This window comes from Quercus robur, chromosome 1 (assembly GCF_932294415.1).
Source record: "Quercus robur chromosome 1, dhQueRobu3.1, whole genome shotgun sequence".
NCBI classification, from domain to species: domain Eukaryota; kingdom Viridiplantae; phylum Streptophyta; class Magnoliopsida; order Fagales; family Fagaceae; genus Quercus; species Quercus robur.
The window spans coordinates 7456351-7476999 of NC_065534.1; the positions used below are offsets into that span (position 1 = coordinate 7456351).

Sequence of the window (20649 nt, forward strand, 5' to 3'; positions counted from 1 at the left end):
TTGAAATATGTTTTGGAAATTGGTGACAGATAAGTTTTTTGACTTCATGCAGTAAAAGTGTTAAGCATAGTTTTGTAGAGTTGTATCAGTTTGTATGATGGTTATATCAGTTGTATGATGGGTTGTATGGTAGTGACCGGTTAGTGTAGTGTAAGTGCCTACGTGTCCATATAAGGCTGGCATATCAGGTGTAGAGTATACGGGTGGGTTAGTGACAGTGGTTAGGAAACTGTGCAAGGGCAGTTGAGTTAGCAGTGGAGTTAGTTACAGAGACTAGTGGGGTGACAGCTGTGAGGTGTGGTTTAAAAGACCAAGGAGTTGTACAATGGTCAACTAAGCAAATTGTGAATCTGAATACAGTCTTTCTTTTTCTTCTTTCTTTTTCTTTTCCCAATTCTTGGAGGCATAGTTGACTCCAAACCCAGCTGGATTCACATCCAGTGCAATAGCTAGGGTATTGCACGGGGTGCAATAGCTTTAATATCAGCCATGGATTAAATCTAATGCTCAGAAAATTGACACGTTATATCTCCACGCTGGCAATCCGCGTGCTTCAATTTTTCTCCTCTCTTTTTTTTCGCTCTTTTCACTTCAGCAATTCAGCTTTCCCAAATATGAGTTTCAAAGAAAAAAAAAGAATCTCTTGGAGACTCTAAATCCATGGCCGAATCTCAGTGGGCCTCAGCTCATCCCACACCACCACCACCGGCGATGCTTCCCGGTCTAGGCTTCTCCTCTTTCAAGGTTTTCTCGTAGCTCTCTCTCTTCTCATTGCACCCACACCACTGCCGTTGGCGGTGCTTATTACCGGTGTCACCACCACTGGTGGCTACCGGGTTTCCCTCTCTCCCTCTCAAATTTATTTTCTCTTTTATTTTTGTTTTTGTTCCAGTTTTAATTATTTTGATGACTAGAGCTGTATGATTTTGTTTGGGTTTGAAAAATGGGGGTTTTGGTATGAGTCTGTTTTATTGTGTAAATACATGTCATTTTGTGTGTGGGTTATTGAGTGAGTGAAATTTGTGTTCTTGAGAGTGCTTAAATTAGTGTAAACACATGGAGCAGTTGAGTGCAGATCTTAAAATCTGGGTATGTAAAGGGTAAGTTCTACCTTTTTTTTTTCTTCCTTTGCTATGATCTTTGTTATTGCCTTGCTTCTTTATTGTTGCGGTTGCTGTGGCCTTTGAGTCCTCTGTTATTGTTGCTGAAGGTGTTTGTTGAAATGCTTCATAGAGGGGTCAAGATAGTTGGGGCTATTGAAACCAAGCTCTTGAAATTCTGATTTTTTTTTTTTCCAATCGGTCTTTTGGCTAATCCGTTGGATTTTAAAAAAGGCGCTGAATTTTACTAAGGTTATTCGTTGCAAAATTTTAATCTGAAATATTGTCCATAAATTGCAGTTGTTATTTTTAAGGAGTAATCATACATGCAATAGAGAACTCTCACAAGTGGGCTTTTTATGTTTGATTCCTTGTTTCATTTTTATGCGCCTTAAAGATCTTCCTGACTTTCTCTTGTCTCAGGCTTAATGTTCTTTTCTTCTTTACTAAAATCGTATAAATAAATATATATATATATATATATATATATATAATATGACAGCCAGCTTTTAAGGTAATTGATGAGTGCAGAAGAACTTATCAGAACTAGAATCAATTGCGCTAGAAGAGACAATGAAACTGCAGGCTCTAAAACATCTTTGTGGTGAAAATTTTGTTCTTAGCTTGATCATATTACCTTTTGTTTGTTTTTGTGTGTTGTGGACCTGTGGTCCAAAAATGACTGCTGTGTTTTCATTCTGAAACCTTTAAAGAATTTCCATAAAGATTAGATGCCATTCTGTAATCGCCATTCATTTTCATTATTAATCACTTGAATTCCCCCTCCCCCCCCCTTTTTTTTTCTCTTTTCTTGATTTATTTGCCTAAGATCATACAATTCTTACTCCTTTTAGCTTCTTTTACTGTAATAGAGCTATGATTCTTAGCTTGATACTAATTTCTCAGTTTGAAATTTGTCACAATGGATCAGTTTTTTCTCATTCCCTATGTTCCTATTGTGGTTTGAGTTGTGAAATGCACTGAAGGTGTTTGTGAAAATATTTGTTAGAAACTTTGAAGTGATGTTAAGATATTTTATTTGTATGTTGTGCAGTCTTGAGGGAGATTCGTCATATTGAGAAATGCGCCAAGCTATTCTTCAAAATTGGTTAAATCATTCAGGAGAGATTCATCTTGTGTAATGGAAAAATCAAAACAAATTGAAGTTTCGAATGGACTTGTCTCGGCCATGGCATCATTCAGGAGATTCATCTCTTGCCATTCATCTCTTGCCTTCCATCGTTGCCATTGTATAATTGAATTGCAGTGCAAGTTGTATTTTCATGTAGTAACTGATTTTTTGTGTTGATGAATAGATGAAATGTAAACAAATTTGTTTTGCAAATAGCATGTTGTGATGGAGTTCTATTATTAGCTTTTTAGGTCTTAATGCATTCCAATTTTTTATCTAGTCTAATAAGAGTCATTCTTGCTGGAGAGACCGACAGTTCTTTGTGTTTGAATATGCTTGGAACAAGTACTAAAAATTGGAGGATGACTTAAAAACACAAATTATATAAACTATTCACAGCTTCATTCTGGCTCTTCACCAAAAAGCCAATCTATATGATGGAATTTCTTGGAAATACTATTAATGTTCTTTTCTGTCAAATTACAACTTCATGCTCAATATATTCTCTTGAAAACAAGAATTACATAACAAGAGTCTTCAAGAATATTTGGCATATTTTAAAATCAATGGATCCAAGATAAAAGTAAACCACCAAAAAAGAAGAAAAGTTTGATCCAAAAAATGAACTAAATTGTATTAAATTATATTCTTTAATTACAAGGCTATAATAACATGATACAATAGAGAATTTTTTTCCTACCATCATATTACCTAATTCTCATGTAATAACCAAAAAAATAAAAATAAAAAGTCTTGCATGCTTCAAGATCAAATGCTTCAACAATCTTATGCGCCTACTCAATTGTAAATAAAAAAATTGTGTCATGACCCTACTCAATTGTAAATAAAAAATCATATGCACTCATTTAGTTACACTCTTGGGGTGTCTCTTTCTTCTTGTTGTACATTCCTCTGCACTGGTTTTTCTGCACTGGGTAGCTGCTAGATTTCTGCACTGGATAGCTGCTGCCTGCAGCATGTGGGCTGCTGCTTTCTTATTCTGCATTGATTTCCCTCTCGGCACTGGGTTTAGTTGGCAGCACTGGTTTTAGTTTTGTTGTAGTTAGCTCCAGCTGCATTTACTGTTTTGTTTCCCCTGACTGACCCCCAGGGTCTATACTTCTTTGTATACAAACTATATCAATAATATATCTATCTTTACCTCAAAATAAAAGGACAATGGTAGTGCTACATAGAAGAGTGAAAGTAAATGAAACCAATAAGCACAAGATCCTTCAAAGGGCATGCACACCAGAAACACATAAGAGATACTAAAGCTTAAACCACAATTCATATACAATACAGCATATATATTTATACGATTTTAATAAAGAAGAAAAGAACATTAAGCCTGAGACAAGAGAAAGTCAGGAAGATCTTGAAGGCGCATAAAAATGAAACAAGGAATCAAACATAAAAAGCCAATTTGTGAGAGTTCTCTATTGCATGTATGATTACTCCTTAAAAATAACAACTGCAATTTATGGACAATATTTCAGATTAAAATTTTGCAACGAATAACCTTAGTGAAATTCAGCGCCTTTTTTAAAATCCAACGGATTAGCCAAAAGACCGATTGGAAAAAAAAATTCAGAATTTCAAGAGCTTGGTTTCAATAGCCCCAACTATCTTGACCCCTCTATGAAGCATTTCAGCAAACTCCTTCAGCAACAATAACAGAGGACTCAAAGGCCACAGCAACCGCAACAATAAAGAAGCAAGGCAATAACAAAGATCATAGCAAAGGAAGGAAAAAAAAAAGTAGAACTTACCCTTTACATACCCAGATTTTAAGATTTGCACTCAACTACTCCATGTGTTTACACTAATTTAAGCACTCTCAAGAACACAAATTTCACTCACTCAATAACCCACACACAAAATGACATGTATTTACACAATAAAACAGACTCATACCAAAATCCCCATTTTTCAAACCCAAACAAAATCATACAGCTCTAGTCATCAAAATAATTAAAACTGGAACGAAAAAAAAAAATAAAAGAGAAAATAAATTTGAGAGGGAGAGAGGGAAACCCGGTAGCCACCAGTGGTAGTGACACCGGTAATAAGCACCGCCAACGGCAGTGGTGTGGGTGCAATGAGAAGAGAGAGAGCTACGAGAAAACCTTGAAAGAGGAGAAGACTAGACCGGGACGCATCGCCGGTGGTGGTGGTGGTGTGGGATGAGCTGAGGCCCACTGAGATTCGGCCATGGATTTAGAGTCTCCAAGAGATTTTTTTTTTCTGAAACTCATACTTGGGAAAGCTGAATTGCTGAAGTGAAAAGAGAAAAAAAAAAAGAGAGGAGAGAAATTGAAGCACGCGGATTGCCAGCGTGGAGATATAACGTGTCAATTTTCTGAGCATTAGATTTAATCCATGACTGATATTAAAGCTATTGCACCCCGTGAAATACCCTAGCTATTGCACTGGATGTGAATCCATAAACCCAGCTACACCAATAAACAGTAGATTTCAATCCTAACCAAAAAAAGTTGCAGTATCCCTAGCATTACTTTTGTTGAAATTGTAAATCCTTATAATTTAGGGAATTTTGTCTCTAATATATACTATACAATTTTACAAGAAAACCAAGAAGGTAAGTTGTTACTAATTTTCATCTTAATCCACCATTTATATTACTTTATTATCTACTATTATTTTAAATGACACAATCTCCTGATTTTGTATTCCTTTAAATTTAACAATAATGATTCATGACAAATTTTTTAAATCTAAAAGTGTTTAGACTATCATGTTACTCAAAATTTTAAATAGCATGGCAGCTTGTACATTGATGGAGAGAGAGAGAGAGAGAGACCTGGATATCTATGAGTGAAAATGTCCCATGTACTTGGTCCTCTACCACCTTCTTTTGCAGCACCTTCATACTGGAAATTTGAGAAAACACACATGTTTACGTAATAATATTAATCATATGACATTTGCAGTAAAACTATGATACAAATTTACATAGAGGAAATTGTGACTTTTAGTTACCTGATAAGCCGCTGATGCTGTCCCAAAAATAAAATCTTTTGGAAAACTGGTCCGGTTGAGTGAAGCAGTGTAATGGCTTGGTGAAACAGCAATGCCATTAGTCAATAAGTCAAGAAGAACTAGGAGGCCTAAGACTAGATAGCCTTGAAACGCCATAATTGATTTTGAAAGTTCAAAAACGTGTACAAAACACCTTTGAACGTTTAGACCCCCAAAAATTAACTTAACCAACACAAGCAATATGTTAAACAACAAGTGTGCGGAAACTTAACATATGCTATAATGTGAAATAGGTTAAATACTATCTAAGCCATAACAGAATAAAATCCACAGCAGATAATATAAAGGCAAAGATAGAGAGGAAGGAAGATGCAAACACAAAGACAACACGCGATGTGTTATCGAAGAGGAAACCGAAGTCCTCGGCGAAAAACCTCTCCGCCGCCCTCCAAGCGGTAATCAATCCACTAGAAAATACAGTTGGGATACAAGGACAGCAATAGACCCTCCAAGCCTAATCTACACAGTGCACTTAAGCCCTCCAAGCTTCTTGCTCCAACGAGGTTGCGCCGAACCTTTTTCTTTTCTAGCTTCCCGGATTCCGCTACTAGACCGTAGCATCAACCAATGAAGATTGGCTCCTTCCTAACTGCTTCCCAGAACTCCAAACGACTGTCTCACAGAGATGATAATGGTGAGAATCAGGTTTGGTATAATGCCTCTCAAGGATTTGACAATGGAGAGGAAGAGAGTGAGGGAATTTGAAGAGACTCTAAGGTATAGATTGTGGGTAAAACAATCTGGTTTTTCTTTAGGGTTTCTCTCTCAAAATTCTCTCTGGAAGCTCTCTTTCAATCGTGGGTTAAAGGGGTATTTATACTGGAGTGGAGAGGAATGTGAAACGTCAGGTTTTGGCAAAACAGGGGTGGCTCGCGGCTTGACCAAGTCGCGAGATCCAGTCGTGAGTTAACCGTATGGCCAGTTGTCCTGTTTTGTCCTGTAGTGCTCCAGCTAGCATGACTGTTCATCTTCCAGCATGCTTGACACGTGTGCAGCTTCTGGCGGCTTGCAGCCGCGAGTCCACCCGCGAGTCCCAGCCGCGACACTCTGTTTTCTTGCACACTCTTAAGCAATCTTCACTCTATCTCACTCACTACCCTTACAACAAACCCACCTAAATACAGGGTTACTAAATGCTGAATTACAAGCAAATTTGGCACGGAATAAAGCCAATTAGATGGTTGAATAAATTCAACCTTACAGATTTTGGGTGTGTAGCACTAGTTAGAATCTGCCAGTTATTTCTCAAAAGGAAAAAAAAAAAGGGTATAATCTGCCAGTTTTTTTTTTTACAGAGGAGCACTGCATAATCTGATTTATTTAGAAAAGATAAACATAGAGATGAAAAAAAAAAAAAAAAACAGAGCAATCCGTTGTTCAATTTGTTAGTCATCATAGTTGTCCTTCGACTGACTGTTTGACACTGCCCAAAATAGATTCTTCCCTGTCAAAATCCATAAGACTGAGAAAATTACTCTAACTGGATAAATTGATTAATTAGTCTGTACAAAGATTTTGTTTATATACAATGAAAACAGAGCAAACCCTGATTATCTCTCTAAACTGTTACAAACAGCAAATCCTAACAAATTTAACAGCCTAGAACCACGGGTATTAAACTATTAATATAACATGTGCCTCTCACCTGTAGGATAAATAAATCTAAAACTACAAAGAATTTAAGTAAGGAAAAGACTACACGGCTGTCGTTTAACCATTATCTTCTTTCTCTGTTGATCTTTGACAAACAAAGCTTTTTTCTATCTTGAAACCCTCTCTAGGGATGGCTTATGTCCTTTAAATAGCACAACAAATAGGGTTCAAAACAGGCTTTAAATGAATAGTTATGAGCTTTTTTGCATTGTTCATATTTGTTAAATTATGCACCTCAATAAATCCACCAGCAGTTGAGGAAACATCAACTTCACTTCCGAGGCTTGATCAATCAAGAGAATCGAGGGTAGAGTCGAGCTCTTGAAACTTCATTTTTCTTAAGCTGTTCTTGTTGGGAAAAAAAAAATCCTAAATCGCCTGTGAATTAAAATATATAACTATTAAGCAATGTATATATATTAAGCAATATATATATATATAGAAGTAAGACTTTAATACAGTATTTAATTTAACTGTTATTGTTTTTTAAATTCTCCATATCAGATAAATTTTGTTATGTAGATTTTTTATGGGATAAAAATGTATTTTTTACTTAAATAGTTACGTGGCTGAATTTAAAAAAAAATAACCCTAAAAAACAGCAATACTTAGATTTTGTCATATATATATATATATATATATATGGAAACAAAAATTTCAACAAACACTAATAGAAAAAAAAAAAAAAAAGAATCCTCCAATGCAGAGGAAAAAACCATGAGGAGCTTCAAAAAATATTTGCTATAATTACAATTCTCAAATTTATGTTAAACTTGAATCTACAATAAATTGAATATACAACAAATAAATCTTAAAAAGTAAATACAATCTCACAATAAAGCTAATAACAAAATCATTCCTTTGAAAACTTCAACTTTCCATAGATATAGCACTCAAAATCTCCAAAAAAAAACTCTACTAATTTATTTTCTTTATATGTAAATTAAAGTAAAGGACAATATCTCCCTTTTTTTTTTTTCACTTTCTTACACTCTTACTGTGTTTCTCTCTATCATTCGGACTGCACCTCTCCTCCTGAAACACTTTCTCTGTGTTTCTTGCTCACTCTGCGAAACACACACACTGGCCGAATGGCCCCTTTTTGCTTCAGCTCTTAGAGCATCAGCACTCCACAATGCTAAAGCCAAATGTAAGGAAGATTTACCATTTCAAGCCTTAAAATCCTCTCCATCAGAAAATGCTACTGCCAACTATTGCAAATTTTTTTGCAATAGTGCTACAGTGCAATTCTATCTTTAGAATTGCACTGTAGCACAATTCTAAACCAAAATAATATTTATTTATTCACATTTCTGACTTCTTTCTCTCTCGTCTCTTCTCTGTTTCTCATCTCCATTCTCTCTGCACAATGGCCTCTCTCTCTCTCATCACATCTCTCTCTCTCATCACATCTCTTTCTCACGGTGGGCTATTCTGACGTGGGTCGTGGGTCCGGCGTGGAGGTGAGGCTAGGAAGTCGAGATCGGCGTGGTATGGTGGCGATTTCTGGGTTTTTTGGGTCCAAATCAGCGTGGTATGATCAGCGGCGTGTTTAAGCTTCTTCCGGCGTGGCTTGCGGCGTGGTTTCCTCTCAACAAGTGCAGGCAAGCCGAGTTGTACCACCCATGGAAGTGCAAGACTGAGCGCCGGAAATGAACCCCACTGGGAAATGCGAGATTGGGCTATTCAATGGTCATTTTCTTGAACCTCGCCGGAAATGAAGGCTCCGACGGAAGTTCCAGACAGAAATTTAGGAATTTTTGTTTGTGGGTTTTGTTGATTGATGCGTTTTTGGTTGATTTATGAAGTTTTGGGTGTTTGAGTTGATGGGTTATTGCTGGATTTTGTTTGAATGATTTCTGGGTTTCTTGAAAATATTCAATGGCCTTTTGATATGGAGGATTCTGGGTTATCGCCGGAAATGATTTCTGGGTTATCGCCGGAAATGAAGGATTCGGCGGAAGTTACAGAGGGAAGAGCTGAAAATGAGAGAGAGGAGAGAGATGGGAGAGAAAAGAAAAAATTTTGATATATATTATTTTATTTTGTAAATATATTATTTTAATGAGTAAAAGAAGGAAATAGAAGTTTGGGATGTGGAGGTATTGTAAAATAAGATGGTATAATGATAAAGTGAGTTTTTAGAATGGTAAAATAGAATAGCATTAGCATTTCCCAATGCTAATGCTCTTAGCGTGTTAGACACGCCCAAGTCATTTCTCAATAAATGAGAAATCAGACTTCTCAAAAGTCTTGGTACACAAGAGTGACAAGCATTAAATGAGCTCTTGACTTGTGTTTGCTGGAGACTAATGGTCACATGCACCCAACAGTTTTGAACAATCAACACATCTAAACTCATGACTAGGTACATAATTTGACACATGTTATGGTTATTGGTTTGTCAAGACTAATAGCCCGTTTGGTTCCACTTTTTGAGCCCAAAAAAGGCGTTTTCAAAAAAGCCACACCAACTTGCGCGTTTGGTAAGCTCAAAACGCAGCTTTTTTATAAAAGTTGCATTTTGAACTTTTATAATTTACTGAGGACAAAACGCGGAAGATTTATGAACCCTCAGGGGTCCATAAATCAAAACGCGCTATGCGCGTTTACAATATTACCGTTGCAATAACCAAAAAGACCGAAATACCTAGCTATTTCTCTCACGCCCCTCATCTCTCATCTTTGCTCTCCCTTCGCATTTGACGCCTCCATCTCTTCTCTCTGCTTGCTCTGCCCTCTCCGTAAGTCTCTCTACTCTCTGTCTTTTTTCTTTGTCTTCCTTTTCTTCTTCCGCTTCGTCTTCCTCTTCTTCTTTCTTTCTTTCTTTCTTTCTTTCTTTCTGGTTCTTCCTCTCCGTAAGTCTTTCTGTAGTTTTGGATTGTGGTTTGTTTTATGGGTAATGATTTTTCTGTGTGTTCTTTGGGTTGATTTCTCATGGGTATGGGTTGTTTTGATTTGGACCGAACTTGGGTTGATTCTCATGGGTCTGATTTGGGTTGTTTTGGTTTTGATTTCTCTATTCTTTGGTTGATTTCTCATAGATCTGGGTTTGATTTCTCTGTTCTTTGGTTGATTTCTCACTTTTGGTGTGTGGGTTTTGATTTCTCAGGTACCAAAAACACTGATCTGCTACCAAAAACCAGGTACCAACACTGATCTGAAATTTTTTTTTTTTACCGAGTGTGGGAAAAAAAATTTCGGATCTTGCTATGAATGGGTATTGTTCCTTTACTTGTTTTGTTATTTGTTTTTGCTGATTGGAATATATAATGAAGTGTTTAGTTAGTAAAAATATATAATGAAGTGTTTAACACTGATCTGATTTTTTTTTTTTTTTTTTTTTTTACTGAGTGTGCTATTTTAATATATAATGAAGTGTTTAATGAGTATAGTTTGTGAATCTGAAATAGCCGAGATTAATCTTAGCTAGCTAGCTTCTTGTTATACATTAAGCATTTGTTAGTTGTAGCTTGTGAATGGCCCTCTATGCTGAAGTTTACTACCAATACTCATTTAGTGCTTATGATGCACTTATTTGTTTGATTTTTCTCTCCATGAGTGCCTACTGGTATGACCGATTATATAACTTTTGCAATTAAATTAGGAAAAGAAATAATTTAATGATAGCAAATTAACAATCTACTCGTCTGATTCTTCTTGTATTGGGTTCCTGTATCACAATTCCTCTCCAACACTCTGACTGTTGATGACATAGACACAACCTAAAATCCTCCAAGAGGTCAAATTGACATTTTCAAACAAACAAAAAAAGGAAGAAGCCTCATTGACATTGTAGTTTTAGTAGTAATTCTGTTGGTTTACTCCCTTATCCTTGAGGCATTGACAGTGATATAACCCATTTAAAGATTTTAACGATTGTGAAAATCTACATAATAAGAGATTATTTTAGTTAAATAATTAAATTGTGATAGTATGTGGATAGTTTTTGGTAAAAGTAAACAGTTAGGTAGTTTAAAAAACAAAATGCGTAGGGATGAATCCTAAAATGTACCATTGATTCATTATTATACGTTAAACTATAATTGGAACAAATGTGAATACTTCATTCACACATTAAGATTTCAATTGATGTAAACGAATTGAATTACATTATGTAAAAAAAAAAAAAAAAAATGCATGTCTCTTGAGGTAAGATATGATAGGCCATTGCTATATATTTTCATTCTTTTCTTTTAGCCCTTTCAATAGTCATAGCAGTGCTTTTAGCATACTTCATCCTTTGGAACTACTTCCTTAAGAAGAGTAGTGATCAAGAAAATGTAAGGAGAAATTTTTTTTTTAATATCTTCATGATTGGTAGAAAATTGCTTTTGCTCACTTCTTACCCTTTTCTGGGTTGGGAATTCTGTTCATTTCACTTCACCACTTTGTATGTAGATGTATAAAGTTATTAGACATGAAATGTTCCTTTCTGGCAGCTTTCTAACTGCATTGTGTTTGGATAGGCATATATGGGGAAAAAATATTTTTTGTCATCGTTTCACAAGCTCCCAACCCGTAGGTCATGGTACAAAACCTGTTTAAGGATAATGGTGTGGAGTGTTGGTTATGTCTGTCAAATATTTAACCTTGACAATGTGTTGATGTGATGTAGCTCTGCTTTGTAATTCTGTTTGGACCTGCTAGTCCTTGTACCTGTTTGTTTTGATCTTAATAAAAAATTTATGGTTTTGCTAATATGCTTCAACCTCACTGGTTAACTTTATAGATGGGTAAAAACACAACTTCCAACCCCGAGGCAAAAAAGGCTAGAGCATTATGGGATGTCTACAAAATCTTCCAACCTCACTGGTTTTGATCTTTTTTTTTTTTTTTTTTTTTTTTTTTTTTTTTATATATATATAATATCCTGTAGTACAATTTAAACTTGGGTTATTGGTATGTATTTTATCATCTTTTTTACATTTTTGTGTTGTACAATTTAAACTTAGATTATTGATATGTATTTTATATGTTTTTACATTTTTATGTAGTACAATTTAAACTTAGATTGTTTGTGTATATTTTATCATCTTTTTACATTTTTATTTTGTGCTTCATGTTGATGGAAATTATTTAGATTTAATTAATATTATTATTATTATTGTTTAGTAAGTATATGAAATAGATGATTTAATAAGTATGAAATAAACTCACATCCACAAAAAAAAAAAAAAAAGTTTGAAATAAATTCCCTTATATATACATTGTCCTTTTTGGTCATTTACCCCTCAAAAAGCCACTTTTAACAGTTTTTACCAAACACTTAGCTTTTTCATTATGCACTTTTTAACGGCTTTTACCAAACACTCAGCTTTTTGAAACTCCACTTTTTCATTATGCACTTTTACAAAACTCAACTTTTTCATTATGCACTTTTTCAAAAAGCTGAACCAAACTCACCCTAAAACATATGACCTAACGCAACAAATCTTCTATAGACACTTGGATCTCGCAATAATGCATTCACCATGGTCTTTGTTTGTAAGGTTGAATTTAATCAACCATTTTATTAGCTTTATTCCGTGTCAAATTTGCTTATATTTCAGCATTTTGTAACTCTGTATTTAGGTGGGTTTGTTGCAAGGGTAGTGAGTGAGATAGAGTGTTGATTGCTCAAGAGTGTGCAAGAAAATAGAGACTCGCAGCTTGCTCTCGCAAGTAGCTCGTGGCTTCAAGCCGCCAAACGCAGAACACGTGCCAAGCGTGCCAGAAGGTGAACAGTCATGCTAGCTGGAGCACTACAGGACAAAACAGGACAACTGGGCATACGGTTATCTCGCGACTGGGTCTCGCAACTTAGTCAAGTCGCGAGGCCAAGCCGCGAGCCACCCCTGTTTTGTAAAACCTGACGTTTCACATTCCTCTTTCACTCCAATATAAATACCTCTTATACCCACAAATGTATGAGAGCTTCCAGAGAGAATTTTGAGAGAGAAACCCTAAAGAAAAACAAAATTGATTCACCAACAATCTATACATTAGAGACTCTTCAAATTCCTCAACTCTCTTCCTCTCCATTGTCAAATCCTTGAGAGGCATTTTACCAAAACCTTGTTCTCACCATATTCATCAATGTGAGAGGGTTGTTTGGTTTGCTGGGAAGCAGTTAGGAAGGAACCAATCTACATTGGTTGATGCTATGGTCTAGTAGCAGAATCCGGGAAACTAGAAAAGAAAAAGGTTTGGCGCAACCTTGTTGGAGCAAGAAGCTTGGAGAGCTTAGGTGCACTGGGTAGATTAGGCTTGGAGGGTCTATTGCTGTCCTTATATCCCAACTACATTTTCTAGTGGATTGTTTACCGCTTGGAGGGCGGCGGAGAGGTTTTACGCCGAGGGCTTCGGTTTCCTCTTCGATAACACATCATGTGTTATCTTTGTGTTTGCATCTTCCTTCCATTTTATCTTTGCCTTTTATTATCTGCTGTAGGTTGTGATTTTAATTTGGCTTAGATAGTTTATCCAATTCTATATTATAGCTTATGTTCATTTTTCGCACACTAGTTGTTTGACATAAAGCTTGAATTGGTTAATTTGTAAATTGGGGGTCTAAACGTTTAAGGGTGTTTATACACATATTTGAACTTTCATTGTCCAACTTCAAAATTTTCTCCATTGGTGTTTTTGATAGTTTACAACCAATGAACCCTAGCATTTTGTAAGATCTCTAGGACTAATAACCTTGGCTGACCTTGCTGCCACAAGACCAAGGAAATATTTCAAGTTTTCTAAGTCTTTAAGTTTGAATTGGTGATCTAAAAACAATTTTTGTTAGGTTTTAAAGATTTATGATTAAATATTTAGGGGTCGTTTGGTAACATTGTTCTAATAACATTGTTTGTATTTTTTAGAAATATATGTGGGTGAGAAAGTGTGTAGAAATATGTGTAATGTTGTTTAAAAATTGAAAACATGTGTTTCAACACATGTACCAAACGGGCTTTTAGAATTCTATTTTGTTTATGTTGGCAAACCGAGAACAAAAACATGTTTACAATGAGTGTTAGACATTGCTTAAGGTGGTACAAATCAAGTCTCACGAACATTCAAGCTGCAAGAAAAAGAACTGAATTTTAGTGAAGCTCGACCGATCAAAAATCGCAATAAAGCAATTTCTGCAAAATTTTAAATCAAGCCCAAGCCTGTGAAAACGTCTAGGGTTTCAATCCAACACTCCTAAGTATAAAAGTAAAACCCTAACTATGTTTTAGAGACTCTTGGAAGACTTGTGAGTTACTCCTATGAGATCTGAGAGGTTGTGTACATTCTAACTCTACAAGTGTCTGCCAGAATAAGATCTACAATCAAGTGCTGGTGGAATCTAGTTGCTGGTACAAGATCAACAACTGGTGATCTGAAATCTTTAAGTGAGATCTCAAAGTCATAAGCGTTGGAGCTTGTGTGCTACAAATCCAAGAGAGAAGAATCCGTGGATTTAGAGCTTGCATGTGGTCGTGTCAGTAAATTACTACTAGAGGTAGCAATAGATTTAGGGTAAAATCTTTTGTAAAAACTTCAATTTTCTATTAGTGGATTTGTTTTACCTTGAGAATAGTAAGGTCAAATCCTTCATAGGTTTTACTTTGAAACGATTCGTTTCATTGGTTTTCTTAAGTAATCATATCTTTGTGTTCTTTACTTTTTCGCTTGTGCATAATATGATTTTTTACTGTTTAACCTAGATCACATAATTAACCTAAGTAAACATTTGGCTAATTCATTAGGTTAAACAATATGTTTTAAGGGGTCTAAACAAACAAACAATTTCAACTCTTGCACACCTTGCTCATCATTTACCCACCCCATTTCAACATTAGGTCCTATATTTGCATTGCTTTATTGGCAAACACGTAAACATAAATTTGTGTAGATATAGCTCATAGAGTCTGTAAAAATGATTAGACAATACTAAGGTACAACTTCAAGTCTGCAGGAACAAAAAAACATTCGATTCAAAGATTAAAATTTTTAATAGTTTCGACTGATCAAAACTGTAAGGTTGAATTTATTCAACCATCTAATTGGCTTTATTCCGTGCCAAATTTGCTTGTAATTCAGCATTTAGTAACCCTGTATTTAGGTGGGATTGTTGTAAGGGTAGTGAGTGAGATAGTGTGAAGATTGCTCAAGAGTGTGCAAGAAAACAGAGAGTCGCGGCTGGGACTCGCGGCTGGACTCGCGGCTTCAACCCGCCAGAAGATGCACACGTGCCAAGCATGCTGGAAGATGAACAGTCATGCTAGCTGGAGCACTACAGGACAAAACAGGACAACTGGCCATACGGTTAACTCGTGACTGGAACTCGCGACTTAGTCAAGCCGCGAGGTCAAGCCGCGAGGTCAAGCCGCGAGCCACCCCTGTTTTGGAAAAACCTGACGTTTCGCATTCCACTCCTCTTCAGTATAAATACCCTTTTAACCCACGATTGAAAGAGAGCTTCCAGAGAGAATTTTGAGAGAGAAACCCTAAAGAAAAACCAGATTGTTTTACCCACAATCTCTACCTTAGAGTCTCATCAAAATCCCTCACTCTCTTCCTCTCCATTGTCAAATCCTTGAGAGGCCATTATACCAAACCTGGTTCTCACCATTATCATCCCTGTGAGACAGTCGTTTGGAGTTCTGGGAAGCAGTTAGGAAGGAGCCAATATTCATTGGTTGATGCTACGGTGTAGTAGCGGAATCCGGAAAGCTAGAAAAGAAAAAGGTTCGGCGCAACCTCGTTGGAGCAAGAAGCTTGGAGGGCTTAGGTGCATTGGGTAGATTAGGCTTGGAGGGTCTATTGCTGTCCTTGTATCCCAACTGTATTTTCTAGTGGATTGATTACCGCTTGGAGGGCGGCGGAGAGGTTTTTCGCCGAGGTCTTCGGTTTCCTCTTCGATAACATATCTGGTGTTATCGCTGTGTTTGCATCTTCCTTCCTCTCTATCTCTGCCTTTACATTAATCTGCTGTGGTTTATTTTGATGTGGCTTAGATAGTTGTTTAATCAATTCTATGATATAGCATATGTTAAGTTTCCGCACACTAGTTGTTTAACATATTGCTTGTATTGATTAAATTGGTTTTTGGGGGTCTAAACGTTCAAAAGTGTTTTTGTACACGTTTTTGAACTTTCATTTGGTATCAGAGCGGGTACACATCTGTTTGGTTTCATTATCATTGTGTGATCCTTGACTCCCTTTCTTTTTGAGATGGATAGGTCTCAATCCCTTAATGCACCTCCATATTTTGATGGAAGTAACTATGCATTTTGGAAGGTTCGTATGAGAGCCTTTTTATGCTCTATTGATGAATCCGTGTGGGATGCTGTTGAGATGGGTTGGACCAAACCTGAAGCAGCCAAATCCACATGGGATAAGGCAGCACTTACTGCATCTAATGCTAACAGTAAAGCACTAAATGCTATTTTCTGTGGTGTGTCTCCAGATGAATTTCACAGGATTTCTCACATTACTATTGCCAAAGATGCATGGGAGATTCTGGAAACAACTTATGAAGGCACGAAGAAGGTGAAAGATACCAAGTTACAAATGCTGACCACTCGGTTTGAGGAGCTCAAGATGAGTGAGGATGAGTCTTTCGACTCTTTCTATGGGAAGTTAAATGAAGTGGTTGTCAGTAAGTTTAACTTGGGAGAGAAGATGGAGGACTCAAAGATTGTCAGGAAGATCCTCCGATCATTGCCGGAAAGCTTCCGTGCCAAAGTGACAGCCATTGAAGAGAGCAAGGATCTTGACGACATCAAGGTGCAGGAGCTGGTTGGTTCTCTACAGACCTATGAAATGTCGCTGCCAAATCAACGGAAGGGTAAATCCATTGCTCTAAAGACCACTAATGAGAAGGTGGAAGATCAAGGCTCGTCGGGAGAAGATATGGTGGACAAGGATGTAGCCTATCTTGTTAAAAATTTCAAGAAGTTTTTGAAATTCAAAAACAAAGGAAAATTTGATGATAAGAGAAATTTCCAAAATTCTGGAAGGGAGAAGAGGGATTTCAAAAGAAAAGATGGAAAAGAATCCCAATCCACACAAGGTGTTGTTTGTTTTGAATGCAACGGACATGGACACTTCAAGAAGGAATGTCCTAATTATTTGAAGTCGAAAGGCAAGATGTATGCCACAACCTTGAGTGATTCAGACTCGTCCGACTCAGAATCTGAAGAGAGCTGTGATGGAGAAGGGAACTACTCAGCTTTCATGACTATTGCTCATGTTGAGTCTTCGGATGAATTGAATTTGCTTGTTCAAGACCTTGGAGAACATAGTGAGGATGACTCACTAGGAATTGTTGAAGAATCTGAAGCTGAAGAAGAAGAAAGCACAGCTACTCTTCAAGAAAATTACAACTCACTTTTGGAGAAATCTGGTGAATACACAAGGGTGGCCAAGGCTGCTGTGAGAAAGATGAAGAAGGCTGAGGAGGACTACAAAAGTCTCCTAATCCGTTATAGGGAGGCCAAATGCGAGATTGAAAATCTTAATGGTGAGTTGTCCGAAGCCTACACTAAAGTGAGATTCCTTGAGAATGAGGTTGTTCAAGCAAATGCAAAAATAGAGAGGGTCACCACCAAGAAGCTTGATGATGTTATATCATCTCAAAAGAGCTTCTCAGACAAATCCGGACTGGGATATACCGGAGGAAGTAGCTCAACTGGAAATGTCACTAAAGAAGTGAAGTTTGTGAAGTCCAAAGATCCAGTTGTAGCTGACTCTACTAGTGTGAACCTCGAGGTGGAGAAAAAGAAGAATGTGGTGGACCAACGGATGCTGAATCATCGGAATCAGTCTATGGGCAGGTCCGAGTCTCGTGCCAAGTCACGTCCACGACCACAAAGAGGTCCTAGAGGAATGTATGTGTGCCATTATTGCGGACTTCAAGGGCACACTCGACCAAATTGCCAAAAGCTGAGGGCAATGAACAGTGCAACTCCTCAAAGGTCAGGAGGACCAAGAGTTGATAGGAGAACTTGGGCAGGTGATCAACCTAGAGAGCAACATGGAGATCCCGGAATGGTGAACGTGATGAAGATGATTGGTGCATTCACCAACTGCTTGGAAAGCTTCTCACGAAGGTTTGAAAGCCCTAACTCCCGTACCCAATCCTCTAAGGAAATCACCCCAAACGCAAGTGTCGTGTGGGTGAAAAGGGGTACTCATGCATAAGCATTACAACATGTCCATGCATTAATACTTCCTATGCTTTGTGACTATGTTTGTTCGGTATGCTTGTTGCTTTTGATTTCGTTTGTTTGTTTGTCTTCTTGTAAATATCTCTTAATTGTGTTTTATCAATCTTTTTGTTTCTTGAGTCAAAAATCCAAAAAATTACATAAAAAATTTGAAAATCAAAAAGCTTGATTGACTTTGTTGAGTTTTGTCTTAAAACTCGTTTTGCCGTGTACCTTTGTGCTAATGGCTTTGTGCATTGTCGAGCATTGCTTGTCTTCATGCACTCATATCACTATGGGAAAAATCTTGAAATCTATGTGATTGTTGTAAATAGATCTTCAAACTTGTCATGAATGATTAGTGAATGGTTATGTTGATCTTGAAACATGCATAGTCTTATGTCTATATCTCTTCCCATTTTTTATTTTTTGTTTTGCTAAAAAGAGCTCACTAAATGTAAATCTCCAAATGAAAAGAGATATTGAGCTGCAAAAGCCTGTCGCACATTCTAGTATTTGACTAGGAAAAAGGGTAAGCGACCTTATATCAAAAGTGAAATTTCTTTCAAAAAGGCCAAAGGCCTGTTCTTCAAAGAAAAATGTTGTCTATCCCTCTCACAATGAGAGATGATTGCCTCAAAAGATCAAATGTTATGGCTGAAAGTGGAGTCAAATGAAAGGCTCCTAGTTATGTTATCAAGTTGTGTGGGAAGTCATATATTCATATTTCTATAATTGAGATTGGTCACATGATCTAGTGCTAATTGTGTATGCCTTGGTTGAATTGATCATTGAAGCTTCACATTAGACAAAGGACTATTTCATTGTTGATATCCACACACAACACACAAGTTTATGTTTGATAAATGCCATATTCATTTGTGTGATTGTACTTGATAAAATGTGTTTTCACATACTCAATCTTTGTTAATTCAAGCACAAAAAGATTTTTGAGTGTTTTAGGTGTTTTTGGAAAGTGTTTTGCTGAAAAATCTGAAAATTTCAAAAATACAGTTTTGCCCTGTTTTGGCGGCTCAGTCGCGGGTGCTTCAAGTCGCGAGCTTCAGTCGCATCTTCGCTGGTCAGTTTTGGCGACTTGTTCGCGAGTGGAAGGTCCAGTCGCGAGATTCACTCAGAGATTTTCGCGGCTCAGCTCGCGACTCACTCGCGGGTAGACCTTCCAGTCGCGAAAAACACTTAGAAAAATTTTTCAAAATTTTCCTCTTGAGTGCTTTGGCGGCTTGAGCTGGCGACTGTGTGGCGACTTGAACCAGTCGCGAAAATCGCGTGTTTTGCAGAAACAGGAGCAGTTTTTAAACCTCTTTCAGTTTTCCCTCGAACTTTTGTAACTGTTCACCTTCTCTTAAAACTGCTGGTTTCTCCCAAACCTCTTCGTGAATCCATTTTTTCAAATCCTTTTGGTGCTTCATTTCTTCTCCAAATCATCAAGAAAAGGTATGGGTTTTGATTTTTTAATCTCAGTTTCTTTTTCCTGCATATTTCTGTTACTGTTTGGACTGGTATTGTGTTCGTTATTCTTATCTCTATGTGTAATGGGTTTGGAGTATCCTGTTTTTGATATTGTTCTCACCCGTTTTCATGCTGAGCAGTCAATGTGTTTTTCATTGTTCTGAATTTTTGCTGATTATTGAATCTGAGAATCTTTTCTGAAATAGGTTTGGTGTTTATGTGACTTACTCATTACTCTTGCCTGAATATTGATGTGTGGATGTTAGGTTTCTTCATGATTGAAATATTTTCCCCATGTTCATGTCTCTGTTGGAGTGATGTTTGTTATCTGTTCTAAATGTTCATATGCTGTTTGTTATTGCATATCATGGTCTTGTTAACTTGTCTCAATGACAGTTGTTGCGTCTCTCTTTGTCTTGGTGCACTTTCACCAAGTTTGATGCACGTATTGATTTGTGCTTCTGTGGTTTGGGTCTGCACTATATTCAGTCGGGGTTTTTATATTGAAATATTGTTTATACTGAATCTTGTTGACAATCTTTTGTGGGGTATTGTTGCTTGGTTCTTTTCTGTTGGTCTGTTCTCTTGCAGATGTCTCGTCGATCTTCCAGGGGTAAAGACATTGTTGCTGACGAATCAGCATCCCCAGTTGCTAAAAGGACTCGTCTATCATCTCAAGCATCTCAAGATCCCAATGAGGATAGATTCAGAGTTCCCCTGAACTCACACGCCTACTCAAATGTGTTTGACAAGTCAACAACTATAGTGGAGCGGGTCGTAGAGTTCAACACCTTAGGGACTACATTCATCCCTCGAATCTTTGAGAAACGAGACTGGGCAAACTTGTTCGGAAACTTTGATGATCCAATGGATGAGCTGGTCAAAGAATGCTTCTCCAATGCCTCTGATCTTGGACCTGTCCTCGTTTTCTGGGTCAGAGGAACAGAGTTTAGTGTTACCCCAGACTCCATCGCAGATCTTCTCAGCATCACCAGACCTCAGAATGTAAATTTAACTCCCTATGATGAACGAAATCCAGAGGTTGGGGAAATTCTACAAA

The 20649-nt window shown here is 37.1% G+C and overlaps 1 protein-coding gene and 2 long non-coding RNA genes across 3 annotated transcripts in view; 2 read left to right on the forward strand and 1 right to left on the reverse strand.

The window, feature by feature from the left end:
• Positions 1-5361, reverse strand: part of LOC126718520 (beta-glucosidase 12-like) — a 107314-nt gene extending 101953 nt beyond the window's left edge. Inside the window, exon 1 of the mRNA XM_050420755.1 lies at positions 5236-5361. The gene's annotated coding sequence lies outside the window, so the exon portion shown is untranslated. The remainder of the gene's footprint in view (positions 1-5235) is intronic.
• On the forward strand, positions 208-2471 carry LOC126718564 (uncharacterized). The gene is made up of 2 exons (XR_007652992.1): positions 208-744; positions 2155-2471. It is a non-coding gene; the product is annotated as an uncharacterized LOC126718564 (long non-coding RNA).
• Positions 5362-9516: 4155 nt separating the features above from the next.
• On the forward strand, positions 9517-11787 carry LOC126718568 (uncharacterized). The gene is made up of 3 exons (XR_007652993.1): positions 9517-9692; positions 10061-10094; positions 11681-11787. It is a non-coding gene; the product is annotated as an uncharacterized LOC126718568 (long non-coding RNA).
• The last annotated feature ends 8862 nt before the right edge of the window (positions 11788-20649 follow it).